Source organism: Sorghum bicolor, chromosome 5 (assembly GCF_000003195.3).
Source record: "Sorghum bicolor cultivar BTx623 chromosome 5, Sorghum_bicolor_NCBIv3, whole genome shotgun sequence".
Taxonomy (NCBI): Eukaryota; Viridiplantae; Streptophyta; class Magnoliopsida; order Poales; family Poaceae; genus Sorghum; species Sorghum bicolor.
Window position 1 is genome coordinate 40,516,290 of NC_012874.2, and position 6,383 is coordinate 40,522,672.

The window sequence follows — 6,383 nt, forward strand, 5'->3', positions numbered from 1 at the left end:
TATATATATATATATATATATATATATATATATATAGCAGCAAAGAATACATATTGGAAAACCTATTGTATAAGTAAACCAAACTAAAAAACAGAACTAAAAAAAAGAAAAACGAAAAAATAAGGGGCTCGTTTAGTCCCAGGCGGTATTACCAGCCGGGACTAAAGGGTGCTGCTGCGTGGCACCGCTGGCAGCACCCTTTAGTCCCGGCTTGTAATACTGTCTAGGACTAAAGGGGGGAGCTTTAGCCCCGGTGCATGGAGCCGGGACTAAAGGGCGACCTTTAGTCCCGAAAGCGTAGTCCCGGCTCGGAATCCGAGGCTAAAGCCCCTTTCCGGCCGCGACTAAATGCCGATTCTGTAGTAGTGTCAAGCACTACATATTTTGAAGCAAGTATGTCACAAATTTAGCACGTGTGGGCCGACCAGTGTAGAGGATTAACACGTGTTAAGATTTGATAAGTAAAAGTTAGGTAAAAAAATTACTATGGATTTGGCAAGCTAAATGTGGGAAGTTGACCAGTTTGCTAGCTAACCAATGAACAGCCGAATGATGGCTTATCTTCGGGTTGGTATATTTTAGGAGCAAACCAAGCAAAGTAAACCAAGCAAGGCCGTTATGACGAGCCCACATTATTTCAGGCATCGAGGACATTTTGTGAACTAGAATAGAATTGAGGCATCGATGAAACCTGCTAGTGACATAGTTTTTCAAGTTTTGCAACACTGTGGGTTGTTCATGCTTTTTCATATTTGGTCCAAAAATCAATGATGTACTAGCAAGCATGTGGATTTTAACTTGGTGGTATGGTTCTAGACTCGAAACTAAGTCATGACAATTATATACTACTATTTCTGTCATATGTACCTGGACAATTATATTTGTGTTGTCTTATCACAATTCATAGAGTGTGAGGTAAGTTTGAGCTGACCTATTAATTACTCGTACAATGGGTTGTCTTTGAGTTGTCTTGTAGTAACTCGCAATTTCTTGACTATACTTATATTCGTGCGATGCCATGGAAACAAAACATAACACCATTATAATTGTGTTGTATATATATAGTTCTCACATTTTTGTAGATTTTTTGTGAGATTTAACAATATTGTCCTTCAGTGGTAGGTGATATGACTATCGACAATGAAACGTCTATGGTAACTCCATCAATCTTAAAATATTTCGGCTTAGTCTCAGATTTTTGAAAATGCCCACAGAGGTAGAGTATATATGTGTGCATGTGTTCATATAAGTGACTGTATGTATATTGTGTGCTTCAAAAAACATATCCATCGATATTCAAATCTTTGACTTGATGTGAGTGTTCAAAACTTTTTGGTTTTATTTTTGGATCTAACAACATTGCGCTATTCTTTGTTAGGACATTTTCCTATCAATATTGTGGTGTCTATAGTGACTTTATAAACCTTGAAGTTTGTCTGGTCTATTTTTTTCAAAGGTGTTTATAGGAGTAAACATGCACGTGTAATTATGAATGTTTTTCTTTGTAGTGTGTATAGGATATTTTCCTATCAATATTAAGGTGTCTTTAGTGACTCTATGAACCTTGAAGTTTGTCTGGTCTATTTTTCAAAGGTGTTTATAGGTGTGTAATTATGGATGTTTTTCCATGTAGTGAGAAAATAGAATCAACCCTGGTCATTATAATAAACAAAAGGTAAGACTATGGAACAAAATGGTAAGACAAGATTTGGATAACGCCATGCCTCTGAAGAGTGTGAAATAAAATAACATATCATAATGCCTAAGCCCAAGTGCCCAATTGACGTACGAGGTCGAGCTGAGCTCCAAGAACAGGTACAATAAGTCATGTCAGCTTGGCTAATAGCTAAGATAACTCAACAAAGTTTAATGTGAAAGAGAGAAAAAATGAGAGAGAGGATGATGGTTGACGCATTTGTCAACCAGCTTGTCACAAGCTTCAAGGCTGCATGCGAGTCATTGTGAGGCTGCCTGCGTGGTTCTGTCTTGGCATGCAAATGGGAGCAGAGATGGAGGCAGGTAGTGGCGGGTCCCATGTTATTAAAAATAGTTTTAGAATCTATGCCGAGCCATAGTTGTTGTCTACAAAACTAGTTTACACATGACATGACTTGACTATTAGACACGCTTAGGCTTTGTTTGGATATCGTCAGATTCATCTCAATCCACATGTGTTGGAGTGGATTGTGGTGGAATTTAGTTTAAATTTCACTCCAATCCACCCCAACACATGTGGATTGATGCGAATCCGACTACATGCAAACAAAGCCTTATTGGCCTTTCTCGAATGTTCGGCCGGTCTCGTACCTGCGCATAGGAATTTTGAGCCTACTTGCACTACTAGAGAACAGACCTTTCGTCGATGTGCCAAATGAGCTTTAGTCCCGGCATATTTGGCGCCCGGGACAAAAGAAATCTTTAGTCACGGTTGGTAAAGCCAACCGGGACTAACGGTCCCTCCCCAACGGCTCTGGTGTCAGGCGCTGTCGGAGAGGGACCTTTAGTCCTGGTTGGTGTTACTAACCGTGACTAAAGATTTACTTTTAGCCCCGATTTGTGACACTAACCGGGACTAAAGCTTTTGTCCCGGTCGTTGGCACTAACCGGGGCTAAAGGTAGGTATTTACTCCCGGTTGGTAACACCAACCGGGACTAAACCCTCCCCGCTATAAATTGAATCTCCCTCCTCCCTTCTTCCTCTCGCTGCTCGAGCTCGAGGTGCTTTGTTCTTGCTTGTTCTTCCATTGTTCTTGCTTGTTAGTGCTCTCATCTCCCACGATCGATCCATTTCAACGCTTCTACGCCGTCGTCGATTTGTTTGAAAGGTTGCTAGCTTCATGCTCCTATGTTTCTCACCGCCATATGTAATTTTATATTGGACATATGTCTATTTTGATTATTTCATGTTGCCATCTCTCCAATCATCGTCTTCTCATGTTTGAATTTTTTTGAACGATGCTAAGTGTGTGCCCGCTAAAAATTAGTATACACAAATCATTACTACTATGTATACACGAATCATGTTAAGTTCTATTATAGATATTATAGGATATTTTCTACTTTAATATGTTCATGTTCTTATTTTAAAATATTAATAATATAATTTTTGTTGTAATTGTTAAATAAATTGTTTTTCACTTTAAAAATTATTGAAATTAATTTTCTTTACTGATAAAATTATAGCATTTAAAAGAAAAATTACAATTCCATGATAATGCAGATAATGGCACGCCATTGGATGTACAATGCTGAGAAGAAAGAATACATGTGTGAGACTCAATGAAAAAAGACGTGGCACTCTATCAAGACATAATAGACATGATCCAGAGGTAAGTATATATCATACTTTAAATATCGATGCGTGCTCCTTTACTTTATTATGCTAGCTATACCTAATCAACGAGCGTCTTATTGGGCAGGGCTTTTGCTTGGCTACAACAAAAATATCGTACGGATCTGAATGTCTCACTTCCTCCTCCAGTTCTACTCCCTTGGGTGCCCACGCAGCCGTTTGGAACGAATCTATGTGGATACTATGTTTGTGAATTTATGCGGTGCACCCTATTTAAACCTGCTCAAAGTGTTCTAAAAGTAAGTAACATGCATGTGTATACAGTAAATTCATATCTTATTTATTTGTTGAAACTAAATAGATTTTATGTATATTAATATCTTTTCTAACTAATGCAAATGGAAGGAGTGGAATATGAAAGATAAAGTATTCGAGTACACATTACTCCTTGGAGTCCAGGAGACGATCGCCGGATTTATCAACGATCATGTCATTCCGGAAGACGGCGAGTTCCACTTATACCCGCAGGGCTTCAAGCCCATTCCAAACAAGGACGAACACTTGTATGAGCTTTGAGTGGGCGGGCAAACATTATGTAATCATTAACCGGTGGCAGCACACTTGATTATTACTTGTACATAATATTATTATTGTAAATGTAATGTATATGTACGTATGTGTATAGCTATATAATATATATAGATATATATATTATACGGATAATATATATGTAGTTTCATACTTTATTTGTGTGCAATAATAATGACGCTCTCGTATAGGTGCAACTTATACGGATAATTGCGGCGTATACGATTAAATTGGAGAACATATACAATTGAAAACCAAAATCAATAAAGAAATGAAAAGGAAAAAGGAAAAAAACAAAAACAAAAAACCTTTAGTTCTGTAGTCCCGGTTGGTGTTACCAACCGGGACTAAAGGTCCCCATTTAGTCCCGGGTCGGGGAGCCGAGACTAAAGGTGGGACTTTAAGTCCCGATCTCTTAGTCTCGACTGGCCACCCGGGACTACAAGTGGTTTTCGACCGGGACAAAAGGCCTGTCGTGTACCAGTGTTGACTTTAACTGTAAAGGGAAAATCGAGGAATATTATGCGTTGCATGAAATTTGGAAAACCAGCGTGCATGGTCGATAAATTGGTCGAGAAAACCAGCGTGTACTCTACTCCTATATAAAATCGTAACGCAAGAAATTTGGAAAACCAGCGTGCAATGGTGCAAGGTCTAGGCTAATCCGGATCCCATCGACAGACGTGCATGGTTGAGAAGATCTGGTCCCCTTTCACCAACCAGATTAGGTGATAGCCTAACAGGACAGCCCACACTAGTCGTGTGGTGGTAGGTGAAGCCAGATCCGCGCGGCGCGCCGGTACGGGATCAAATACTGACCGATATGATTCATATCATATTTGTTTTCATATTTCTGATCGGATTTATATTTGAATACGGATAATGTCAACGATGTCAGATAAGATAGAATTAGATGTCGACATCATAAATATATAATTTAAGTATTTGAATACGGACGGACAGATCAAAACCCTCTAAACGAATTCGGTCTCGAATACGATTGAAAAATATCCGAACCGTTTTGATCCCTGGGCACCTGTACCTCCATTCCCATGGGGCCCAGCCCAGAGCACACTGGCTGATCACAGCGATGGAAGTCGGAAAACCGTCCACCTACCATGTTCATATTGTTTACTATCTTTTTCTAGATTAAATTGCTACTAAAATTGTCTAATATTCTAACCCATATGTCACCCTAAAATATTGTTTAAGGTTAAATTATATAGTAGACGAAGCAATCTAAAATTGTATATAGAGAACCTATAATTTGATTTTAAATTTAAGATGGAAAACCCCAATTTTGAATCCTAGGTACACACTGCTCATTTCATCAACTAAACAGCTCCTAAGTCCCCATAATCCAGTAGATCTCGAAGCTGAACTTTGGGTGAGATCCATTGATGAAATTGAAGTCGCTAGTGGTCGGATGGATACGTCGCTATCTCGTGAGGTGCCATGTGGTAGCTAATTTTCCACAACCTATGTTCTTTTGTCCAATGCTGGTCGAACGGCCTTTGACAGCGACGCAGAACTACTACTGCAAGTACAACACTACCAAACCCACACACCTGCCGTCAATGTACTCCTTCTCTACTAGAGTAGTATTTTGCTGCCTAACACCTACCACCAACCTGCGATCTCTTCTCTTTAACACAGAGCACGTGCTATGCCATTGGAAGTTTGTAGACCTTGGGTGGTCCTCATTAATTTATGGCATGAGGCCATCACTAATTAATTAGCCGACAATGCTGTGACAATGATCCCTGTGCTTTGCGACGCGCTTGTTTCAGTACCGCTAGAAAAATGTTTTTAGATGCGGGCATTTTGATTAAAGGAGACGGGCAACCGTCCCCAATGAACGGTTAATCCAAACCTATAGAAACGATTGCTTTGTCCACCTACATAAATTACATAAATTAATCAGAAAAAACAAAAATTATAAATGGAAAGCCCATCGATAGGTCTGCTAAGCCCAATGCCATCGCCACTAGACCCATGGGTGCACTGCCCAGATCTGACTGTCGTCCAGCAGATCTAGGCTTGCTGTTCACCAGATTCAGTCATCCTCCACCGGATCTGGCATCAAGGTAGAAGGGAGTCGCTCCAGCGGATCTGACGTCGAGGTAGAAGGCAGCCGTGCAGGAGCAGGTCCTCAGTCTTCCTCTCGCCTGTGCGAGAGTAGGTCGCGCCTATGCTCACACCGGAGCTGGCCGCCCGCTCGCATGCCAGATCTGACATCTACTCGCCCGATCCAACTTATGGGGGAGAGGGAGAGGCCGCATGAGGGGGAGAGGGAGAGGAAGAGGATTGTCTACCTTCGCATATGTATCAATCTTTACATGATTATGACTATAATATTCTAACTAGGAAGCGTGCCCGTGCGTTGCTACGGGATAGTTAACATTTTATACTAAAAACACACGGATCGCACGATAAAATAATAATATTATAAAATTAAATACCAATATTAAAGTGATATTTAATCCAAAAAAGAAAGTTTCTA

General features: G+C 40.1%; 1 long non-coding RNA gene across 1 annotated transcript; it reads left to right on the plus strand.

Moving 5' to 3' along the window:
- LOC110435571 lies at positions 2,709-3,522 on the plus strand. Its single transcript, XR_002453331.1, has 3 exons — positions 2,709-2,825; positions 3,221-3,329; positions 3,420-3,522. It is a non-coding gene; the product is annotated as an uncharacterized LOC110435571 (long non-coding RNA).